The 26,018-nt window shown below is 40.0% G+C and overlaps 1 protein-coding gene and 1 non-coding gene across 4 annotated transcripts in view; both read right to left on the bottom strand.

Moving 5' to 3' along the window:
• The window catches only part of LOC126081111 (lysine-specific demethylase 2A), a 120,376-nt gene that overhangs the window by 76,276 nt on the left and 18,082 nt on the right, over window positions 1-26,018 (bottom strand). The window lies entirely within an intron of this gene.
• On the bottom strand, window positions 16,426-16,532 carry LOC126081327 (U6 spliceosomal RNA). The gene has a single exon (XR_007518372.1). It is a non-coding gene; the product is annotated as a U6 spliceosomal RNA (small nuclear RNA).

Below are 26,018 nucleotides of genomic sequence, written 5' to 3'. Positions count from 1 at the left end.
AAGAAAGCAAGAGGTCACTGAAAAGACAGCAAAGAAAAAAAAGACCAAGATGGATGTCAGAGGAGACTCTGAAACTTGCTCTTGAGCGTCGAGCAGCTAAAGCAAAAGGAAGAATTGACGAAGTAAAAGAACTGAAGATTTCAAAGGGCCTCTCGAGAAGACAAAGTGAAGTATTATAATGACATGTGCAAAGAGCTAGAGATGGAAAACCAAAAGGGAAGAACATGCTCGGCGTTTCTCAAGCTGAAAGAACTGAAGAAAAAATTCAAGCCTCGAGTTGCAATAGTGAAGGATTCCATGGGGAAAATATTAAATGATGCAGGAAGCATCAAAAGAAGATGGAAGGAATACAGAGTCATTATACCAAAAAGAATTAGTCAATATTCAACCATTTCAAGAGGTGGCATGTGGATCAGGAACCAATGGTGCTAAAGGAAGAAATCCAAGCTGCTCTGAAGGCACTGGCGAAAAACAAGGCTCCAAGAATTGATGGAGTATCAATTGAGATGTTTCAACAAACAGATGCAGTGCTGGAGGTGCTCGCTCATCTATGCCAAGAAATACGGAAGACAGGTTCCTGGCCAACTGACTGGAAGAGATCCATATTTATGCCTATTCCCAAGAAAGGTGATCCAACTGAACGTGGAAATTACAGAACAATATCATTAATATCACACGCAAGCAAAATTCTGCTGAAGATCATTCAAAAACAGCTGCAGCAGTATATTGACGGGGAACTGCCAGAAATTCAGGCCGGTTTCAGAAGAGGACGTGGAACCAGGGATATCATTGCTGATGTCAGGTGGATGCTGGCTGAAAGCAGAGAATCCCAGAAGGATGTTTACCTGTGTTTTACTGACTATGCAAAGGCATTCGACTGTGTGGATCATAACAAACTATGGATAACACTGCGAAGAATGGGAATTCCAGAACACTTAATTGTGCTCATGAGGAACCTTTACATAGATTAAGAGGCAGTTGTTCGGACAGAACGAGGGGATACTGATTGGTTTAAAGTCAGGAAACGTGTGCGTCACGGTTGTATCCTTTCACCATACCTATTCAATCTGTATGCTGAACAAATAATACGAGAAGCTGGACTATATGAAGAAGAACGGGGCATCAGGATTGGAGGAAGACTCATTAACAACCTGCGTTATGCAGATGACACAACCTTGCTTGCTGAAAGTGAAGAGGACCTGAAGCACCTACTAATGAAGATCAAAGACCACAGCCTTCAATATAGATTACACCTCAACATAAAGAAAACAAAAATCCTCACAACTGGACCAACGAGGAACATCATGATAAACGGAGAAAAGACTGACGTTGTCAAGGATTTCATTTTACTTGGATCCACAATCAGCAGCCATGGAAGCAGCAGTCGAGAAATCAAAAGACACACTGCTTTGGGCAAATCTGCTGCAAAGGACCTCTTCAAAGTGTTGAAGAGCAAAGATGTCACCCTGAAGACTAAGGTGCGCCTGACCCAAGCCATGGTATTTTCAATCGCATCATATGCATGTGAAAGCTGGACAATGAATAAGGAAGACCAAAGAAGAGTTGATGCCTTTGAATTGTGGTGTTGGCGAAGAACATTGAATACACCATGGACTGCCAAAAGACCAAACAAATCTGTCTTAGAAGTACAGCCAGAATGCTCCTTAGAAGCAAGGATGGCGAGACTGCATCTTACGTACTTTGGACATGTTGTCAGGAGGGATCAGTCTCTGGAGAACGACAACATGCTTAGCAGAGTACAGGGTCAGCGAAAAAGAGGAAGACCCTCAACGAGGTGGATTGACACAGTGGCTGCAACAATGAGCTGAAGCATAACAACGATTGTAAGGATGGCGCAGGACCGGGCAATGTTTCATTCTGTTGTGCACAGGGTCACTATGAGTCGGAACCAACTCGACGGCACCTAACAACAACAACCACAAAAGTAATTTAAGTACACTTGAGGATCAATGATTTGTAAACAGTAGTTTCAAATACTATTCTTCCCTACTACACCACCATCCCTCCCTTATCCCAAAAAGGTCGTGGCAAATTTTCATGTTTCTGAGAAAGAAAACATCTTTTCTTACTGTCAGATTAACAAATGTTATCACTGACCTCTAGTTGTAGAATATAAGGTAAACTGAGAGACTGCGAATTTCTTAAGTTCTGATCTATTTACTGTCCAGAAAAGCAAACGTGTATTTTTGAACTAAAGGACTGAAGTTATTTATTATTTCTTCTAGTTTTTTTCCCTTTGATTAAACCTTTCTAGGGTTATACAGAAACCCTGGTGGCACAGTGGTTAAGTGCTATGGCTGCTAACGAAAAGGTCAGCAGTTCAAATCCACCAGGCGCTCCTTAGAAACTGTATAGGGCAATTCTACTCTGTCCTATAGGGTCACTATAGGACACTGACTCGATGGCAAGGGGTTTGGTTTTTTTGTTTTTAGAGTTATACAGAATTCTATCATTTGGCCCCAGATTTGTTACCACATAACCCATTGGGTTTTTTTTCGGGGGGTAACCAATTGCTAAATTTTCCTATCCTTTGGTTACTGAGTCTGTAAAATACAGATTCTAATTAACTAATAATTATATTTACAAAAATCACTAGCTTTTAAAATTCTTAATCCATGAAGTAGAAAATACATATATGCATGTGTGTGTATTTTTAAAGGCAAAGAAAAAGACATGGAAGGATGTGAAAACTGACAAAATGTTCACCTCTAAGAAAGCAATGGGGCTTGAGAGAGATGAAGGGGCTCTTTAGCTTTATCTGCAATGTTTTACCTTCCTATAATAACGCATTCATGTGTTTTTGGTATAATTAGAAAAAAATCAGTCGAATTTTTAATCTAAAACTGTAAAAATGGTTGGTTATATAAAATAAATTATTGAGCTTTGAGGATTATAACAGATGCCGTTTCCTGAAAGTTGACTGACTGCAAAGCAGTCTACATTCATTACCCCATTAAATCCTCAAACAAACCTAAAAAGGTAGGTATCATGACTATTACCCAACTTCCAAAGGAGTAAATGGAGACTAAGTGGTCAAGCAGTCCTCTGTTCTAGGTTGAACAAGTGCTGGGGCCTGGAAGGGACTCCGAAGTCATCCTGAAGCAAAGCCCCAGAGAGTTTAACACATTGATTACAGCCCTGCTGAGGGGCACTGGGGTGGGTGAGGGGATACTCAACTCACTCTGAAGTAAAGAGGAAACACTTTTACCTTCTGCCACTGTCGAACAGCTCCGGGGCGGCGGGGGGAGGCGGGGGTTACTGTTTGTTTATTATCTTCTAGCCTTAGTAAAGAATCAGAATGAACACAGTGCAGTAACTCCCGATTGGCTTATTACATTGAACATGGTTATAATGTCCTGAATGCATACAAAATATAAGATGTTTAAGTAGATTTGTAGTACTGAGCCACCCGTCACCAGTGCCTACTCCAGGTTGCTCTTTTGGTTAATTCTAGGCAAAGTACAGTAGACAATTTCAGATAAACTATACAGTAAGGATATGGCTTATATGTTTCTAATGGGGGGACAAAACATGATTGTTACCTACGATTTAAGTTCTATCTACAAACAAAAACCTAATTTTCTTAAAGGACAATGATAATGACAAATACTTGCACCAACTATAAGGGATCCAGTAAAGACCGTAAGTCAGCCAATCGATGCGTACACACCGAGTCAGTGCACACCACCACTAGACATCAGCTACAGAGACCTTGCTGCAAGCATCTCTAATGTACAGGGTCTGCGTGGTCCCTCTGGGGAGAGCCCCTGATCCTTGAAATTCTCTTTCCTTCCTACCTTAGTAAGGTTTAGCAAGGTTCACTGACTCTCGAAATCCAGTGAAAGGCACACCTTTTAACCTGACCTATCCCAGGATGGCACAAGAGATCTGATTATGCCTGAATGAAATACAAACAAGGCTTATTTCTACGTTCCTATACCAAACCTTCGACAGCAGCGCTTGTTTTTAAGTTGATTACACACTCTGGACTAATATGGCAGACACCTTCATAAATCTTAACTCTGCTTCAGCTTGCACGGTAGACAGCATCTCTGGCTACTTCTATGTGGGGTTCAGGGACTCTTAATTGCTATTGCTACAAATTAATCTTAGTCCTCAGCCATGTTCTGAGGGAGTTTCAAACATATTCACATGACCACAAATGAGAGCAGAAAGCTATGTACCTTTGCTAAACTTTTATAGAATACTTTTATTCTCCAGTTAAGAAATAGATAAAAGCCACAAAATGAGGGAGAAAGCATGGCATATTAGTTTATATCTTATCAATATTAAACTAAGGAGTTTTCTTCTACAGCAAAAAAAAAAAGGCAAATAGAGCAAATGGCTATTTTCCACGCACTGCTTCGATTCTGCTCATTTTGTGTTCGGTGGCCTAAGTTCATAATCACACATGGTGTTTCGAGTTCCTTTTCCAAACTTCATCCCCAGTTCTACCACTGTGGTGCAATGGATTGCTCTTACATGACCCTTCTCGCCATGGTCTTGAAACTACCCCCCAAATGACTGTGTGGAACTACCCAAATAAGGTAACTGTGGCCAGCTAAGGGGGCTGGTCAGTTTTGTCATCCTGTTAGGCTTAAGACGAGCCATCCCAGAGGCAGGAAGAAAAGGTCTCAACACAATCAAGAGAGAAAGCCAGGAACGGAGCATGTCCTTTGGACCCGAAATCCCTGCGCTGAGAAGCTCCTGGAACCAGGAGACAGAGAATGAGAAGCAGCGGCAGGGAAACGGCAGTAGGCGGGAGCCCTGTTACGGGCCTGCGGAGTGAGAAAGCTGAGTGATTTTGGGCAGCAAGTTTGCTGGCAGAGTACGGTGTCTCTGGGCACTTGACGGAGCTAGTAGTGAGTGCCTTGGGACTGATGCTTACTGGTGGAGTGGGGTGCCTCCAGGCACTTATGGCAGAGCTAAAAGAGCTTTGTAACACTTGCCAGAGCAGAGCAGAGGCTGAAGGCCAGAGAGAGGGTGTGCCTATGGGCACAGTTGAGATGACGCTGTCCTGATTAAGAACTATATCCTCACTGTTCCTGAACCTGCAACTGTAACCTGTTACTTCCCTCATGAACTTCAGAACTGAGTATGGTCTGTGACTTCTGTGTGGCCACTGCAATGAATTAATGAACTCAGCAGACTAGAGAGTGCCACGGCAGGTACGGCTGGTGTTGGAATTGGTGAAGATGGCAGACAGAGGAGGTACATCCCTTACCGTTCGACATCTCCCATTTCCAGACAAGCCATTATTTAATCTTGCTTCCTGAATTCCCAGCATCACGAACCACCCAGTTCCATCTACTTATAACCATGAAATAACTCTTCTCTTTCCTTTGCCACTACATCCAGACCAACCAAGGAGATCGCAAATTCTGGCTTCTCTTCAAAGTCTCTGCAATTGAGTGCTACGTTCTGCTAACCGATACCAATTTAAAAAGAAAACTCAGAAAAGTCTAACAGGCCAAATGTGTGTACGTGCTGTATTACAGTGTAATTACTCTGTACTCATTAGAATATAGAACAATGCCATGACAAACCTTGCACGGCAGAGTACATAAAAACAAAACCTGCTGCCACTGAGTCCATTTCGGCTCATTGTGACCCTGCAGGAGAGAACAGAACTGCCCCATAGGGTTTCCAAGGAACACCCGGTAAATTCAAACTGCCTATCTTTTGGTTAGCAGCCGTAGCTCTTAACTACTACGCCACCAGGGTTTCCAGCAGAGTACACAGTTCTAAATTAATTTAAGAAGTGTGAAGTCCTCTATTATAAAAGGCTAAAAGCTCAATGGTAGCTTTACATCTTTTTTTTTGGGGGGGGGGGTTACCTATTCTTTTTTCTGCAATAAAAACAAAACGTTATTTGCTTAAACAAAACCAAAACATTATTTGTGTAATTTTAAAAATCTTGATAATAAATTTTAAAGATAAAAGTACATCAGAATCAACAACAATCAAAAAATGTGTGCGGTTACACAAATAAATATATAGCCATATATGAGTATGGTATGAGCACAGATACATTACATATATATATATACACAGGTATGTGTGTGCATGCATGTATATCTGTATATATAATAAACCATACAGGGGACACAGTCACGGGTACTTCTTAGATAGAACCAAATACCTTGCAAGATTGGTTTTCAGAGTTTGAAGGCTCAGGACCATAGTCTCATGGGTCAACTCAGTTAAGTGGCACAATTAGAGTTCATAAAGTATATGCTCTACATCCCAGTGTGGTGAGTAGTGTCTGGGGTCTTAAAAGCTCTTAGGTGGCCATTTAAGATACAACTATTAGTCTCTACTAGTCCTGAATGAGAGAGAAAGAAGGAAACCAAAGACTCAGAGAAGAAAGCAGTTTACAAGACCAACAGTCTACACAAACCACAGCCTCATCTACCCAGAGACCAGAAGAACTAGATGGTTCCCAGCTACCACTACTAATCATTCTGATCAGGGCCACAACAGATGAATCCTGATACAACAGGAGAAAAATGTGGAACAGAACTCAAATTCTTAAAAAGTCGAGACTTACTAGACCGGTTGAGACTAGAGGACTCCCCAAGACTAACACTCTGAGATACTCTTTAAACTATGATCCCTGGTGGTCATCTTTAGTAAAATAACAGATTAGCTTATGAAATAAATATCACGCATGAGTTATTAGCTCCTTTAAAAAATCATTTAAACAGGGAACCTGGGGTGGAAAAGAGGAGAGTGTTGTTGACACATGTGGCAAAACAATTTGTGTATAAACTGTTGAATGAGAAACTAATTTGCTCTGTAAACGTTCATCTAAAACACAATTTAAAAAGAATCATCTATACAAGACCAGTCAAAAACTACTCTAAAGCAAAGATGAGAAGGTAAGGGGGCAAGTAAACTAGAACACTGAAAATGGTACAAGGAGAACAGAATGAATGAGAATGATGATACACTGTGAAAAGTGTAACCAATATCACTGAATAATTTCTGTAAAAATTGTTAAACGGGGATTTAATTTGCTGTGTAAACTTTCCCTTAAACACAATAAAACATATTAAAAAAATAAAATTTCTAAAACTTTTACATTAAACAGAGTACACCATAGCAATGTAATTAATGTCACTGAGTTGTACACTTAAAAATGGTTAAAATGGTAAATGATTTCTTACATGTATTTTATTATAAGGAAGTTATCTTTAAAAGTGCACAAGAGCAACGGCAATTGCTGGATGATTGGTGAAAGGCTGTAGGGAAAATCTCAAAGTATCTACAAATTATTTCCTAAATACAAAAAAGGAGAATATTTTTACAGGAAAGATGTGGCAGTCATACTCTTCACCAAGTGATCAAACCTAGCACCACCAAGAGTGAGACAACGTGACAGTCTCCCGAGATGAAAAATAAGTATCCATCACCTGTAGTATTTTTGCCAAAATGTTTAAACCAGATCCAATCACCAAAAGCTCCATAAACTTAAAAATATACCTGAAATACTCCTTTCTCACATTTTAGTTTCAACTTAGCGACTATCAAAGGCTTTGGGGAGGACACTCAACAATCACCATCAAAAATGGAGTAGTACAGCTTTAGGGCCAGGCAGACCTAGGTTTGCACCCTGGCTCTGCTACCTACTGAGATAAGCCTTAGTTTCCTCATCTGTGAAATGAGACTACCACAACAACTTCAGAGGGTTGTTATGAGGATCAAATGGCATACCTAATACACATAAAGTATCTAAAATACTGCCTGGCATGTTACAGTCAATGGTTGGCTGCTGTTCTCTATAACGTTACCAGGGTTAACAAAGAACTTCTACATGGTCTCATCTGATCATCCCTGTAGACCATAGCTACAATCAGTAAAAATGAATACAATGACATAAATCCTCCTGCAAGGAGTGAATCTTCTAACATAAAAATTAAGGCATTTGCGCTCAATCCTGCATTCTCCGTATAGGCGTCCCTTGCTTTGCATGGTTCCAGTATGCACAAATTTCAGTTACCACTAGTTAAATAAGACCAGTCCCCCAACAACAGTTTGAATTTTGGTATCTAAGTGTATGAACTGTAAATGCATGAAATACACACTTTGCTACTAGCTCTTCAGTCCACAAATCACTACGTAAATAACAAAATGCACATCGTGATTGGTGACCAGTCACAGCACTTCTTCCAAAGTCTGTCTGTGACCGGTCACTGGACATTGTTCAGATGACAATCCAGACACCAAAGGGGGTAGCTGAGTCTCCCAGCGATAAACCCATGTGCCATTTTACAAAAATGAATAACCAAAAGAGGGAGCTGGCTAATTTTCAAAGATCAAAGTGCAGCAACAAAACAAAAAGTGCTAATGCTCCAAGTGAAATGCGAATGGAACAAAAATGGAGTTCCATGCAGCCAGAGGAACTTGGAGAAGAACTTGTCAACATAAACGAGGAAAGTGATTGTGTGGAAAGGGATGAAGATGTCCCGGAGGAAGTGACATCAGCAAAAAATTTAAAGGAACTCTCAAAGAGATTTCATGCCACTGAAAGTGCAAAGGATAAAATGTCGGAAGCTGATCCAAACCTAGAATGGAGTATGACCATTCCAAAAGACAGCCAAAAGATATTCACTCCATATCGTAAGTTATATGACAGCAAGCACACCAGCACTGTTCAAACAATTCTTGCTAAGTTTTTTGCAAAAGCATAAAACACTTTAATATTCAATGTTTCCAATGGTTTAAATTACAATGTATTAAATAAATACTAGTTTGACTATTTCCTCATTTCCTTATATATTTATAACAATAAAAGACTTCACGGTTTGATAAAAAAAGTTCAGAGTTCACAGAACCATCACCATTATCCCACCAATTATCAAGACCACTTTGCACGGATGCAGACTGCAAGGTCATTTTTACAGTCCCACGCCACCATGCAAAAAAGAAGACTGCCTTACATACGCATGTGGGGGAAATTATTGTGTGAAATTAATAAATTAGTTTTTCAAATGTAGTATCTCTCAGGCGATTATATAGTTTAACTTCGAAATTTAAGACACTGTCAATAGTAAAATAGATAAAAAGAAAGTAAATGAAAACTTTCTACAAGGTAATCAAATATTCATCTCAATAATTTTTAATACTTGATAGATATATGTATACATATATGCATATACATATGTATGAAAAAAAATGTGTGTGTATATATATGCACCAAACCAAAGAAACCAAACCCACTGCCACTGAGTTGATTCTGACTCATAATGACCCTATAGGACAGAAGAGAACTGTCGCGTAGGGTTTCCAAGGAGCATTCGGTGGATTTGAACTGCCAACCTTTCAGTTAGCAGCTGTAGCTCTTAACCACTACATCACCAGGGTTTCCACATATATACACACCAAACCTACTGCCATCAAATCAATTTCAACTCATGACAATCCCACGTGTTACAGACTAGAACTGCTTTTAGGGTTTTCTTGGCTGTGGTCTTTACAAAAGCTGGTCACCAGGCCTTTCTTCCACAAAGCCGTTGGGTGAGGCTGAACCACCAAACTTTAGGTTAGCAGACCATCACGAATTATTTACGCACCAGGGACCTCTGGTAGGCATATATTGTTGTTACATGCCGTCGAGTAGGTTCAGACTCATCGCGACCCTGTGTACAAAGAACAAAACACTGCTCGGTCATGCGCCATCTTCACGATCGTTGCTATGCTTGAGCCCATCATTGTAGCCACTGTGTCAGCTCATCTCGTTGATGGTCTTCTTTCTTTGAGCCCCTACTTTACAAAAGCATGATGTCTCTCTCCAGGGACTGATCCCTCCTGATAACATGTCCAAAGTACATGAGACTAAGTCTCACCATCATCACCTCTAAGGAGCATTCTGACTGTACTTCTTCCAAGACAGATTTGTTCGTTCTTCTGGCAGTCCATGATATCGTCAATATTCTTCACCAGTAGGCATGTAGGGTAAGTACATAAAAATATATATATATATATATATTTTTTTTATATAAATTTTTATAACCTCCATTTGAAAATGTTACAGTTCCTTCAGGAATTCGGAAACCACAAACGGAACATAATGATGCTACAGAAAAATAAAAATGCTAAACTAAATACACTGTGGGGTTTCAGCATACAGTACAGAAAATCTGTCATAAGTAGACAGGGAGAGAACTCTATTCTATTTAATCCATTATATTTTTTTTAGCACCTACCACGTGCCAGACATTGTCAATACTTGGGTAAATAAGACTGCCACGGTCCCTGCCCTCAGAATCTAGAGGGAGTAAGTGGAAAGACAGTACCACAGGGCATAATCCACTATGACAGCAGAAAAATCACATGCTAAATGCGAAGAATGATCACCTTATCTAGCAAGGCAAGGAGGACGTGAAAGATTTCCCAGAGGATACGATATTCTAAGCTGAAGCCTGAAGGATAAACGGAGATAAAAGAGGAGGAGGGAAAGTGTTCAATTCAGATGAAACTGTATATGCGAAGGTCTGAAGGTAAAAGAGGGCATGAACTTTAGGAAAAGAGAAAGTAACTGAATAAGGTATCATTTTCAGGTAACGAGAAATGAGAAAGGGAGGTTATGGTGAAACCAAAAAACCAAACCCACTGCCACTGAGTCGATTCCGACTCACAGCGACCCTACAGGACTGAGCAGAACTGTCCCGTAAGGTTTCCAAGGCCGTAATCTTTACCGAAGCAGACGGCCACACCTTTCTCCTACAGAGCTGCTGGTGGGTTTAAACCACTGACCTTTTGGTCCGCAGACAAGCGCTGAACCACTGTACCTCCTAGAAAGGGCGATTATGGTACAATGAAAAGAAACTCAACCTGAAGTAAGACCTGGTTTCTAGTCTTTGCCACACTGCTTACTAGATGTATAGCTTTAGGGCAGATCATTTTACCTCTTTGAATGCCTGTTTCTTAATGAACAAAATGGAACTGCTACCATAAGCAGTCCCCAGTGACAAACACCTTGTAGTTAGGCACCAATCCCCGTAAAGACTACCACATTAAAAATTCAAGGTACGTACAATGGGTTGTAATAATAACTGGGCAAAACTCTGTGATATGCGTCAAAACATTATTATTATTACTACTGTATTATTATTATCTTAAAGATGTTTTAGTGTATTTGAAAATGTTTCTTGAATGTTTTTTACACTATATACTAAGACAAACATTTGACTGACATTAGATACAAACCATACCTGTTTCGAATAATGTACAAATTTGAATTAAAGAGGCTTAGGAATGGAACTCATCTGTAACCTGAGGACTGCCTGTATATTCTTCCTCAAAGGAATGTCCCAAGGATCAAATTTTGACAAGCATGTAACAAACCACAAAAGAAAACAATGATTTAAAAAGTTTCTGCTCATCGAAATACACCTATAAGAAAATAAAGGCCTGAAAGACTATTGCCCTGAGATACTCTTTAAACCTTGAAGCAAACTATCCCCTGACATCACCTTTGAACTAAAGAGCAGTTTAGCTTAAAAAGTAAAGAATGTTACCCTTGAGTACTGCGCTCTTAAAAAAACTATATGAGACCAAATAGACAACAGTTACCCTAAAGCATAGATGAGAAGTTTCACGGGCAGTGAGTCTAAGTTATGGCAATGATACAACTACCAGAAACAACCAGAACAGAATAATGAGAATGTTGAAAAATGTGAAGAATATAATCAATGTCACTGAACATTATGTATAGAAATTGTCGAATGGGAACATGTTTTGCTGTGTATATTTTCACCAAGAATAAAACATAAAAAAAAGAAAGCAAAGAGATGAGTCACATTAGGAAAAAGTAATTACAGTACGTATGCCTGACGAAGAGCCTGTATCCAGAATATATAAAGAACTACACACCAACAATAAAAAGAAGAACCAAGCAATTATTTAAAAAAAAAAAAAAAAAAGGGCAACTCTTGAACAGACACTTCAACCAAAGATACAAGAATGGCCAATAAACACACGAAAACATGTTTCACACCATTAGTCATCAGAGAAATGTAAATTAAAATCACGATGAGGCACGACTTTCCGTGCACAAACATAGCTAAAATCAAAGACGAAATGTTGGCAAGGATGTGGAGCAACTGCAGCCATCACACAACACTGGGGCAGGTATAAAATGGTATAACCATTCACGCAGGGTGGCAGTCTCTCCTGAAGTTAAGGATACGTTACTGTATGACCCAGCAATTACACCCTAAACACATCTCCACATCAAGACTTGTACCAGAATATTCTGTTGTTGTCAGGTGCCGTCCAGTAGGTTCCAACTCACGGTGACCCTACGTACAACAGAACGAAACACTGCCCGGTCCTGCGCCGTCCTCATGATCTTTGTTATGCTTGAGCCCATTGTTGCAGCCACTGTGCCACTCCCTCTCACTGAGGGTTTTCGGCTTTTTTGCTGACCCTCTATCAAGCGTGCAGTCCTCCTCCAGGGACTGGTCCCTTCTTATAACATGTCCAAGGTACGTGAGACGAAGTCTTGCCATCCTTGCTTCTAAAAAGCATTCTGGCTGTACTTCTTCCAAGACTGATTTGTTCATTCTTCTGACAGTCCATGGTATGTATATTCAACATTCTTTGCCAACACAGTAACTCAAAAGTGCCAGTTCTTCGGTCTTCCTTATTCACTGTCCAGCTTTCACATGCATATAAGGCAACTGAAAATATCATGTCTTGGGTCAGGTGCACCTTAGTCTTCAAGACGACATCTTTGCTTTTCAGCACTTTAAAGAGGTCCTTTGCAGCAGATTTGCCCAATGCAATGCACCTTTCGATTTGACTGCTGCTTCCATGGATGTTGATTATATATATATATATAAAAAAAAAAATCCTCGACAACTTCAATCTTTTCTCTGTTTATCATGATGTTGCTTATTGGTCCAGTTGCGAGGATTTCTGTTTTATGTTGAGATGCAATCCATATCGAAGACTGTAGTCTTTGATTTTCATCAGTAAGCGCTTCAAGTCCTCTTCACTTTGAGCAAGGTTGTGTCATCTGCGTACTGCAGGTTGTTAATGAGTCTCCCTCCGATCCCGATGCCCCCTTCTTCTTCATATAGTCCAACTTCATGGATTATTTGCTCAGCATACATACTGAATTAATATGGTGGGAGTATACAACCCTGACACACACCTTTCCTGACTTTAACCACATAGTATCCCCTTGTTCTGTTCGAATGACTGCCTCTCGGCGTATGCTCAGGTTTTTCATGAACACAATGAAGTGTTCTGGAATTCATTCCCATTCTTCTCAATGTTATCCATAATTTGTTATGATTCACACAGTCGAATGCCTTTGCACAGTCAATAAAACACAGGTAAACATCTTTCTGGTATTCTCTGCTTTCAGCTAAAACCCATCTGACATCAGCAATGCTATCCCTGGTTCCACGTCCTCTTCTGAAACCAGCTTGAATTTCTGACAATTCCCTGTCGAGGTACTGCTGCAACTGCTTTTGAATGATCTGCAGCACAATTTTACTTGTGTGTGATATTGTTCGATAATTTCTGTATTTGGTTGGATTGCCTTTCTTTGCAATGGGCACAAATATGCATCTCTTCCAGTCAGTTAACCAGGAAGCTCTCTTCCAAATTTCTTGATATAGATGAGTGAGTACCTCCAGTGCTGCATCCATTTGTTGAAAAATCTCAATTAGTATCCCATCAATTCCTGGAGCCTTGTTTTTCACCATTCCCTTCAGTGCAGCTAGGAAATCTTCCTTCAGTACCATCAGTTCTTAATCATAGTCTACCTCCTAAAATGGCTGAACACTGCCCCTTTTTTTCATTGTGCTTTAAGTGAAAGTTTACAGTTCAAGTTAGTTTCTCATACAAAAATTTATACACACATTGTTATGGGACCCTAGTTGCGTTGGCTATTATGTAACAGCACACTCCTCCTTTCCATCCCGGATTTCCCGTGTCCATTCAAGCAGCTCCTGTCCCCCTCTGCCTTCTCATCTTACCTCCAGACAGCTACCTATTTAGTCTCATGTATCTACTTGAGCTAAGAAGCACACTCCTTACAAGTTATCATTTTATGTCTTATAGTCCAGTCTAATCTTGGTCTGAAGAGTTGGCTTCAGGAATGGTTTTAGTTTTAGGCTAACAGAGTCCGGGGGCCATGTCTTCTAAGGTCCCTCCAGTCTAGACCACTTAGCCTGGTCTTTTTACTAAATTTGAGTTCTGCACCCCACTTTCCTCCTGCTCCATCAGGGCAGTCATTGGTGGTAGCTAGACACCATCTAGTTCTTCCAGTCTCAGGCTGATGGAGTCTCTGGTTTATATGGCCCTTTCTGTCTCGGGCTCATATTTACCTTGTGTCTTTGGTGTTCCTCATTCTCCTTTGCTCCAGGTGGGTGGGGACCAATTGATGCATTTTAGATGGCCACTCACCAAAGTGGGGAGCAGAACACTTTCTTAATAAACTCTGTTATGCCAATTGACCTAGATATCCCCTGACACCATGGTCCCCAGACCTCCACCCCTGCTACTCTGCCCCTCCAAGTGTTTGGTTGTATTCAGGAAACTTCTTAGCTTTTGGTTTAGTCCAGTTGTGCTGACTTCTCCTGCACTGTGTGTTGTCCTTCCCTTCACCTAAGATAATTCTTTTCTACTATCTAGTTAGTGAACAACCCTCTCCTCCCTCCCCACCCTCGTAACCATCAAAGAATGTTTTCTTCTGTGTTTAAACCCTTTCTTGAGTTCTTATAATAGTGGTCTTACACAGTGTTTTTCCTTTTGGGACTGACTAGTTTCACTCAGTATAATGCCTTCCAGATTCATCGCTGTTACGAGAGATGTTTCGTGGATTAATCACTTTTCTTTATCGTCACTTAATATTCCATTGTGTGAATATACCATAATTTGTTTATCTGTTCATCCGTTGATGGACATTTAGGTTGTTTCCATCTTTTTGCCATTGTGAACAGTGCTGCAGTGAACATGGGTGTGCATATGTCTATTCGTGTGAGGGCTCTTATTTCTCTAGGATATATTCCAAGGAGTGGGATTGCTGGATTGTATAGTACTTCTATTTCTAGCTTTTTAAGGAAGTGTCAAATTGATTTCCAAAGTGGTTATACCATTTTACATTTCCAGCAGTGTATAGGTCTCTCCATAGCCTCTCCAACACTTATTATTTTGTGTTTGGTATATTCACGCTAGCCTTGTCGGGGTGAGATGGTATTTCATTGTAGTTTTGATTTGCATTTCTCCAATGGCTAATGATTGAGAGCATTTCTTCACGTAAATAAAGAATGTTAGCCTCCTGAATGTCTTCTTTGGTGAGGTGCCTGTTCATATCCTTTGCCCATTTTTTAGTTGGGTTGTCTTTTTGCTGTTGAGGTTTTGCAGTATCTTGTGTATTTTAGAGATTAGACCCTGATCTGATTTGTCGTAGCCAAAATTTTTTTCCCAGTCTGTAGGTACTTTTTTTACTCTTTTGGTGAGGTCTTTGGATAAGCGTAAGTGTTTGATTTTTAAGAGCTCCCAGTTATCTAGTGTCTCTTCTGGTGTTTGTGCATTGTTAGTTATGGTTTGTATTTTGTTTATGCCATGTATTAGGGCTCCTAGTGTTGTCCTTATTTTTTCTTCCATGATCTTTATCATTTTAGGTTTTATATTTAAGTCTTTGATCCATTTTTAGTTTTTGTGTATGGTGTGAAGTATGGATCTTTTTTTTTTTTTAATTGTACTTCAGATGAAGGTTTACAGAACTAGTTTCTCACCAGTTAGTATACACATTGTTGTATGATATTGGTTAACAACCCCACAACATGTCAACACTCTTTCTCAACCCTGGGTTCCCTATTACCAGCTTTCCTGTTCCCTCCTGCCTTCCCATCCCTGCCCCAGGGCTGGTGTGCCCCGTTAGTCTTGTTTTGTTCCATGGGCCTGTTCAATCTTCAGCTGAAGGGTAAACTTTAGGAGTGGCCTCATCACTGAGCTGAAAGGGTGTCTGGGAGCCATATTCTCAGTCTCTGTCAGGAAACAAATCTGGTCTTTCTTTTTGAGTTAGAATTTTGTTCTACATTTTTCTCCAGCTTTGTTCAGGACCCTCTATTGTGATCCCTGTCAGAGCAGTCAGTGGTGGTAGCCAGGCTCAGTCTGGTAGAGGCCATGGTAGATGTGGTCCATTAGTCCTTTGGACTCATCTTTCCCTTGTGTCTTTAGTTTTCTTCATTATTCCTTGCTCTCGAAGGGATGGGACCAATGGAGTATCCTAGACAGCCACTCACAGGTTTTTAAGACCCTAGACACAGAATGTAGAACATTTTCTTTATGAACTATGCTATACCAATTGAGCTAGATGATCCCCGAGACCATGGTCCCTACAGCTGAGGTATGGGTCTTGTTTCATTTTTTTGCGTTTGGAAAAATATGGAATGCTTCATGAATTTGCATGTCATCGTCACACACAGGCCATTATAATCTTCACTGTATCATTCCAATTTTAGTACATGTGCTGCCAAAGCGAGCACCAACCAACTCTTTTTGGTACAGTGACTCTGTATATTCTTTCCACCTTCTTTTGATGCTCCCTGCATCGTTCACTGTTTTCCTCATAGAATTCTTCAGTATTGCTACTCGAGGCTTGAATTTTTTCTTCAGTTCTTTCAGTCTGAGAAATGTCGAGCGTTTTCTATCTCCAGGTCTTTACACATGTCATTACAATACTTTACTCTGTCTTCTCGAGCCACCCTTTGAAATCTTCTGCTCAGCTCTTTTACTTCATCATTCTTCCATTCACTTTAGCTACTTAACGTTCAACAGCAAGTTTCAGAGTCTCTTCTGACATCCATTTTCATCTTTCCCATCTTTTTTTTTATAATTTTTATTGTCCTTTAAGTGAAAGTTTACAGATCAAGTCAGTCTCTCACACAAAAACTGACATACACCTTGCTACATACTCCCACTTACTCTCCCCCTAACGAGACAGCCCGCTCTCTCCCTCCACTCTCTTTTTTCGTGTCCATTTCGCCAGTTTCTAACCCCCTCTACCTGCTCATCTCCCCTCCAGGCAGGAGATGCCAACATAGTCTCAAGTGTCCACCTGAGCCAAGAAGCTCACTCCTCACTTGCATCCCCCTCCAACCCATTGTCCAGTCCAATCCATGTCTGAAGAGTTGGCTTCGGGAATGGTTCCTGTCCTGGGCCAACAGAAGGTCTGGGGGCCATGACCACTGGGGGCCTTCTAGTCTCAGTCAGACCATTAAGTCTGGTCTTTTTATGAGAATTTGGGGGTCTTCCTTGTCTTTTTAATGACCTTTTTCTTTCTTCATGTATGGTGTCCTTGATGTCATTCCACAACTCGTCTGATTTTCAGTTATTAGTGTTCAATGCATCAAATCTTTTCTTGAGATGGTCTCTAAATTCAGGTGGGGTATACTCAAGATTGTATTTTGGCTTGCATGGCTTTGTTCTAATTTTCTTCATCTTCAACTTGAACTTGCATATGAGCAATTCACGGTCTGTTCCGTAGTCGGCCCCTGGCCTTGTCGTAACTGATGATATTGAGCTTTTCCACTGTCTCTTCCCACAGATGTAGTTGATTGATTCCTGTGTATTGCATCTGGTGAGGTCCATGTGTACAGTAGCCATTTACGTTGTTGAAAAAAAGTGTTTCTAATAAATAAGTTATTGGTCTTGCAAAATTCTGTAACACCATCTCTTGCGTTGTTTCTATCACCAAGGCTGTATTTTCCAACTACCGATCCTTCTTCGTTTCCAGCGTTCACATTCCAATCACCAGTAATTATCAACACATCTGGATTGCATGTTTGATCAATTTTAGACCACCTAAGTTGGTAAAAATCTTGAATTACTTCATGTTTGGCATTAGTTGTTGGTGTGTAAATTTTTAATAATAGTTGTATTAACTGGTCTTCCTTGTAGGTGTATAGATATTATTCTATCACTTACAGTGTTAAACTTCAGGATAGATCTTGAAATGTTCTTTTGATAATGAATGTGATGCCATTCCTCTTCAATTTTTTGTTCCCAGCATAGTAGGCCATATGATTGCCCGATTCAAAATGGTCAAAGCCAGTCAATTTCAGTTCACTAATGCCTAGGATATCGATGTTTATACATTCCATTTCATTTGTGACAACTTCCAATTTTCTTAAATTCATACGTCATACATGCCACATTCCGATTATTAATGGATGTTTACAGCTGTTTCTTCTCATTTTGAGTCATGCCACCTCAGCAAACAAAGGTCCCAAAAGCTTTACTTCATGCATGTCACTAAGGTTGACCCTACTTTGAGGAGGTAGATCTTTCCCAGCAGCATTTTGAGTGCCTTCCAATACTATACCAGACGATGTTCTGCTGCTATTCATAAGGTTTTCACTAGCCAATTTTTTTTTATAACAGCCAAAAACTGAACAAAACCCAAATGTCCATTAAAAGGAGAACAGATAAACAAATTGTGGTATATACACACCATGGAACGCATTCAGCAATAAAAGGAACAAGCTGTGGAAACACATGGACAAGCCTCAAAATATAATGTTAAGTGAAAGACCACCAAAGCAGAGCACACACTGTGTAATTCAAATACATGCAAATAAAACAGGCAAACTTATTCCCGGTGATAAGTCAGATATGCGGATGGAAGGAGACACTAACTGCAGGGGGTCCAAGGGAGCTCTCTGTGGGGATGGAAATGTTCTCTATCTAAATATTTTTTTGAATGGAGACTACATTGTCAAAACTCACCAAATTGAACAAGTAAGATCTGTGTGTTATTATTGTATGTTGCCTATAACTCAGTTAAAAAAAAAAAAAAAGATACCATGAGTATGCCATCAGCAAAATCCAGAAAGTGGGAAATTCTTCAGAACGAATGACAAGAAGATAGTTTCCACAAGAAAAGAAAAAGAGGGGGCCTACAGATTAAGATAGACATCATACACACATCAACCAAACACAGTGTGTGGATGTGCGGATGGACCTTCTACATCTCGTGATTAACCACTTAAAAAAAGGAAACAATTGGGAAAATTTGAACAATAAAGATATTAAGAAGGTATTCACTGTTTTACTTTGACAATAGTAACGCAGTTATGCTTTTAAAAAGTCTTTATACTACAGAGCAACATGGATGAATCTCACGATGCTGAGTAAAAGACACCAGACACAAAAGAATATACACTGCATTATTCCACTTTTTTAAAAGTTCAAAATCAGGTAAAACTAAACTACAGTGTTAGAGGTCTACGCTAGGAAGGAAAAAGGAACTATGATTGGGTGGAGCACGAGGAAGCTTGCTGGCAATCTCAAATCTTAACTGAGTGGTGGTCACATTCGTATTCGCTTTGTGGTATTTGCTGAACTATAAATTTACGTTCTACGCTCTTTTCCTTATATGTTATACTTTACAAAAATAAATTTTACTGAAAACTTAAGATGTATAATTGAAGTATTTATGGATGAAATAAAAACTATGTGGGATTTAACTCAAAATAACGGAGAGGGAGTGGGAGAACTAGATGAAAGATGTCCACGTGTTGATAAATGAAGCTGGTGATGGGTATATCGGGTTCATTACACTATTCTGTTTATTTTGTATATGTTTAAATTTTTTCATAAGAAAAGTTTTTTTTTTTAATGTACATAACCTTAATCAGAAACACAGAAAAAAAACAAATACACAATTGAGCTCACTGCATTTTTATTATGGCCCCAAAAAGTGGATATACGTTGATGCTCAATAACAGAGAAGTGGGTAAGTAAGCTATAGAAAATCACAGCACAAACATTAAAAATTACTTCTAGAAGAGTTTTTAATGACATGGAAAATGCTGATGATAGATTTGGTAAGCAAGATATAAAATTATATCAAGCATAACCTCAGCTACATAAAAAAAAAACCCAGTGCATATATAGAAAAAAAAAAAATGAAGAAAATATGCTAAAATAGTAGTGACGGTTAAATATGGGATAAAAAAAAAAGTTAAAATTTGGGATTATGAGTGACTTATTTTCTTGGACCTTGTTATATTTTTCACAATCAGCACATACAACTTGTATCGCTGGGGATCATTTAAGGTTCTTCCTCATTCACTACCCAAAATACGGATTCTATCAAAGTTGGGAGAAAGGAAAATCACTAATAAACTGTAGAAGAGTGATTAATATTACATTCCAAAAGACTGATCAGTATTGAAAAAGGTAAATAAAACTACCCGTGAGAATACGCTACTTGAATTTTCCCCAAGTCCTCTGTATTATTCTTTTACTTGACTATAATTTCAATAGGAGTCTTTTTAATATCAAACCAATCCCAAAGTATAACTAGCCAATAAACTATTTTTAGAATCTAATGGCATATAAAGAAGGATTATTCCCAAAGGAAACTGAATACAGACTATTTCACACAAAAGCCAGTGCTCCTACTTTTAAAGTCCTGTGGCAACGAACCTATCAGATGCTTGTGAAATGAACAGACAGATTTTGCTTCAAATGGACATGTGTCAGCTTGTCATTCTATTCCCAACAGAGCTTTACAGGAGCCAGTGAATTGGATTAACATGGGTAGACATACATAAATCACTCAGATGATTGTTCTAATAAAACAAGATTGAGAAATTTCAGCCAATAGTTCTGCTTTCGGGATAGGTCTTAAAACTAAGTGTCTTACCAGTTAAAGGAGTATAGCCAGATGATTAGAAAACTCTCAAATCTATGAAAAATGAGAGAGAAGGTTGTTCTTATGTAGCAAAGACTGAGACGTCTAGAGGTGTGATGCCTTCCCACTTGACACTTGACTGCGGTGCTGGAAACTCCTACTCCGCTTTTACTTAGTTCCTTGGTTCATGGCTGGTAACTGAGAGCTCTCAAAGTTCCCACTTAAAAAAAACAAACCAAACCTGTTGCTGTTGATTTCGACTCATAATGACCCTATAGAACAGAACAGAACTGCCCCATAGTTTCCAAGGGGCGCCTGGTAGATTCGAACTGCTGACCTGGTCAGCAGCTGCAGCTCTTAGCCACTGTACCACCAGGGTGGGCACAAAAATCAACAGGGGCTTTCCTGAATGTGCTACTGTTATACTGGCCACAGGGATTTCATAAAGGGATATAACTTACTTAGAATTATAAAAACCTTTAATAAGGCTTCTCTATAGAATTTTTAAAATAAAGAATCTGAAAAAATTCTGCATCACATATGAAAAATGGCAACAAATAAAAAGGGACAAAAGTAAATAGATGTCTCAGGAAGTTGTATTCTGGCCAGTTCCTAATATTTTCATAAATGATTGAGAAGACAATATAGAGCCACATTCCAAACAGAGGGGGCGAAACTACAGAAAGAGCTCACAAAGCTAAGTGAATCAGCAGTACACGCCAACAAAACCTGCAAAGCTGGAACCTGCGTAAGGTGGAAACCTGTCACAGAAGGAAAGCTCTAATATTTTCTACCAAAATACGCAATAAAAAAGTGGTAAGACCATACCCTGTCAAAGGCGGAAAACTCGTGAGACCTGGAAAAACAAGGCGGTCTTGTTGAGTTCCGGCTCTCACGGGTTTTACTATATTAACTTTTGACTTGGGCAAGCATAAGGTAAAAGGCTTAGAGATAAATAAAGTAGCCTATCTGCCAAAAAGTCATCCAAATCAATGTTGCCACCTCATGACGTGTGCCCAGAATCTCCAGCAGGGTTCTTAAAGATAGACTCAATACATAATTGGAGGATTGAATACGCTACTTGAGGCACAAAGGCTAATATAAACAAATCAAAAGCATCTTCTTAGCTTTGTATAAAACCATGGTATTCTTTCTTAACTAGTGGCACCGCTCACCAACCGGGAACTCAAGTCAGGAACACAGGAGTCATCCTCCTCTCCAAGGACATCTCCCAGGGTTCACCGAGTCCCAACGCCTGCTGACGCAGTCTCTCCTTCACCTCCATTCTTGTCGCCATGGCTTCAGTTACCACCTCTTTCTAAACTAAACTAGTACAATAAATTCTTATCTCATTTCCTGGTCTCTTTGAGTCTTCCTTCGCTAGTTTATCTTCCACAATACCTCCAAGGGAGATGGGAATATGATTAAGTCTCCACCATGTTTTTTTTTTTTTTTTTATGTTTACAGTGCCTCCAGTGTCACCCCATGAGCTACTGGAAAAGTTTAATCAACTCATTATGACTCAGACTCTTCACATCTCAGATCCCCTCCAATTCTTATGTCAGAATAACACGGAGCTGCTGGCAATGCTGTTTTGACCTTGGGGTTTTCATACTTGTGTCTGGACATGCTGGTCCCTCTGCTGGGAATTTTCTCCCTAACTCCCTAATCTTCCAATATTTAACTTAACAGTTGTCTCCGCTTTGAAGACTTTCTTCACTCCTCAATCACTCCCTCCTTTTCCTTGCCTGTGTACTTTGTACCTACTAAATTTTACTTATCACCCAATAGCATAATTATTTGTTTATATGGTTTCTCTTATCAAACTATGAGGACAGGGTACAAGATATTTACTTTTGTATACTCAGCAATTCATTAAACACCAATGGTACACCCAACAAAGACTGCTGAATAAGTGAATAAGCAAAAGATCAAAAGGAACAAAGCTTCTGAATCTACAATAATTCTTGTAGTTTGATAATCCCACCAAGAAATCATTAATAGCTAGAAAAGGTTTGGAGAAAAGCAAAAATAATAAGAAAAAAGCAGCGGCAGCTTCTATATAAGGAAAGGCTAAAGAAAATAGGCTTCTAAAGATATGAGAGGTAAATGGAATAAACAAGATATTGTTTGCTAAATCCTAAATGCAGCATCACTGGATCTTAAATGTTTCTTATAGAACCTCTATTTCCAAATGGTTCCCTTTACTTGTTGCTGTTAGTTGCCGTCAAGTTAATCCTAACTCATAGCGACCCCATGTGTGCACAGTACAATTGCTTCATAGGGTTTTCAAGGCTGGGACCTTACAGAAGCAGACTGCAAGGCCTATCTTCTGAGGCACCTCTGGGTGGAATCGAACTGCCAACCTTTCGGGTAGTACTTGTGCTTAACCATTTGTACCACCTATGCGCAAAGTAAAGCTAACTTTACTTGACAAACATTAAATTTAAACTCAAGATGTTAAATCAAAACAACAATGGTGGAAGTGGATCACATATAAAGCATTTGGCAGAGTGCCAAGCACAGAACAAGCACTTGCTGTACGTTAACTGTTATTATGGCTTCCATCAACGAAGTGTACAACGCCCTCTACAGGAAGCAGACAAGTATCAACACTAATCAGCACTTTTCAGTCTGCAAAAACCACCGGTATGTCTCAGATAACAAAACACTGAGGCAACACCTATCGCTAAGAAAACTTACCTGTATGTTGTTGTTAGGTGCTGTTGAGTCGGCTCCGACTCATAGCGACCCTATGTACAACAGAACGAAACACTGCCTGGATCCCTAGTATAGGAGGTAATTAAGTATGTATATCTCCTGCTGCAAAAAGCAACCTCCACTTTCTGATACTTCTTATTGTGCCATATCACTCATTCAAGTCTGCCTAACAAAGACCTGTACTTTACCTTTCCCTTCCCTTAACAGCTCATCATTGACACGTTTCCACTGATAGGAGAGAAAACCACATATATGTATATATGTAGCTACACACACACACACACACACACACACACAATTTTGCTTTGTGCAAGCAGCATTAAGAAGCAGTTTCCAAAAACTTCTGAATCTAATGCCTCTGATTCCAGGATACTTTGCCTATTATCAGAATTGGTTTAGAAAAAATGTCAGCAAATTCGATTGGTAGAAAAAACATATGAAGAAAAAGTTTTTAAAAAATAACTTTAAGTTATGCAGTTAGAGGGAACCCTGGAGGCATAGTCATTAAGTGCTACAGCTGCTAACCGAAACGTGAGCAGTTCGAATCTACCAGGCGCTCCTTGGAAACTCTATGGGGGCAGTTCTGCTCTGTCCTCTAGGGTTGCTATGAGTCGAAATCGACTCGACGGCAGTGAGTCTGGTTTGGTTTTTGACACAGGAAGAAATTAAGGTACTGACTCAAGTTTTTTTGTTTTGCTCAAACACAAAAATAGACAGACCACTAAAACCTGGAGGGTTTATTAAAACACAGATTGCTGGGTCCCACTCCCAGAGTTTCTGGTTCTGTAAGTCTGAGATTAGACCTGATTTCTAACAAGTTCACAGAGGATGCTGGTCAAGGGACCACACTGTGAGGAAAACTGGCTGAAGTTATTAGAACTGAGAAGGACTCTGCAGATGAATAAACTAAGACTTAGCTAACCGAGGCTCCCTGATTACAAATGTAAGTTTCTTTATATCATTAGGGTTCAGTTATTACATTCCATATATTTTATGTACGTTTCAAACCAAAACCAAATCCACTGCTGTCAATTCCACTCATAGTAACCCTGTAAGACAGAGTAGAACTGCCCCATAGGGTTTCCAAGGCTGTGATCTTTACGGGAGCAGACTGACACATCTTTCTTCCATGGAGTGGCTCGTGGGTGTGAACCAGTATACTTTCTGTTAGCAGCAAGCGCTTTAACCACTGTGCCACCATGGCTCCTTATATATGTTTAGTAAGTATGTAACACATTTTTGTTCAACTTCACACTTGAATAAGACACGATTCTTGCCTTAAAGAAGTTTACTCTAGCTGGGTGAAAAGAGACTTGTGGTTAACTACGATATGATAGAACTTGACTAGTCCTACAACAGAAATACATGTAGGTGCCTTAGGAATGTAACTGAGGAAAGCTCAAGTGAAGGACACCTTTTGGGGACTGTGGAGGATAATCAGGAGTTTACCAAGAAGACAGAATGGGGTGGGAGGGACAGCATTTTAGATACGGACTTACATAGAAAAAAAAAAAATCCATTAAGCACTTACTACGGACCAGGCTGTAGACCAGGCTGTAGGAGAAAGATGTGGTGGTCTGTTTCCATAAAATTTATGGAAATCCTCTGGGGAAGTTCTACTCTGTCCTATAGGGACCCTATGAGTCGGAATCGACTCAATGGCAGTGCGTTTTGGTTTGATGGACCACGTATAGGACCAGGCAGTGTTTCATTCTATTATACACAAGGAGGCCATGGGCCAGAGCCACTCAACAGCAGCTGACAGCACCCCGGACCGGCAGGACTCTCTGGGCGCTGCAGCGGTTAGCACGTTCTGCTGCTAGTCAGAAGGTCAGACGTGGGAGTCTACCTAGGAGCACCTAGGAAAAAGGCGCAGTGATCTGCTTCCAAATAATTGGCCACTGAAACCCCTATGGAGCACAGTTCTACTCTGATACACAGAGGCTGGCCATGAGTTGAAATCGACTCGCAGCAACTGGTTTCTGGACCAGGCACTGCGCCAAGTAAATATAAACATGCAGTTTCGCTAAGTGCGATGCTTAAGAGGTATTCTGTACCAACCAGGAAGATGTGACCTAGTCAGAGAAACGCTTCTCGGAGAAAGGGGCCGAGCTGAAAAACGGTACCTGGGCATCCCCCACGGAATGTTCCAATGTCCTTCACAGAAGCTGGAGACCCTTTGCACATACTATTGCTGTTAATCGGACATTCTCATCTTCTTCGAAGTTGTTGTTATAGCTAGAAAAACTATGTTTAAAAAAAAAAAAGGAGGAATCTCGGCAGCCCAGCGCTTAACTGCAGGACAAAAGGACTGTCAGTTGCCTTGCAGTGCCTGAGAACGCTCCTGCACGTCACCCCAGGACCCCACCGCCCAGCATCACGGAACCAGGAGAAGCCAAACTAATTATGAAAGTAGGCTGGTGAGCAGAGTGCAAGACCAAGGGTAAGTAGATCATCTCACGGGACATACGCTGGCCCTCCTTTCTCTAACGACCGGAAAAAGTGGGGCAAATTCTTGGCTCCCATTCTCTCTGACTATCTTTCTGATAGTTATATTACTTTCAGCACTCAACCACAGAACGGAGCAAGTTAATTTTAGTACATTCTACTT

Source organism: Elephas maximus, chromosome 7 (genome assembly GCF_024166365.1).
Source record: "Elephas maximus indicus isolate mEleMax1 chromosome 7, mEleMax1 primary haplotype, whole genome shotgun sequence".
NCBI classification, from domain to species: Eukaryota; Metazoa; Chordata; class Mammalia; order Proboscidea; family Elephantidae; genus Elephas; species Elephas maximus.
Note: the sequence above shows the minus strand (reverse complement) of the source record. Positions and strands in the feature narration are given on the sequence as shown.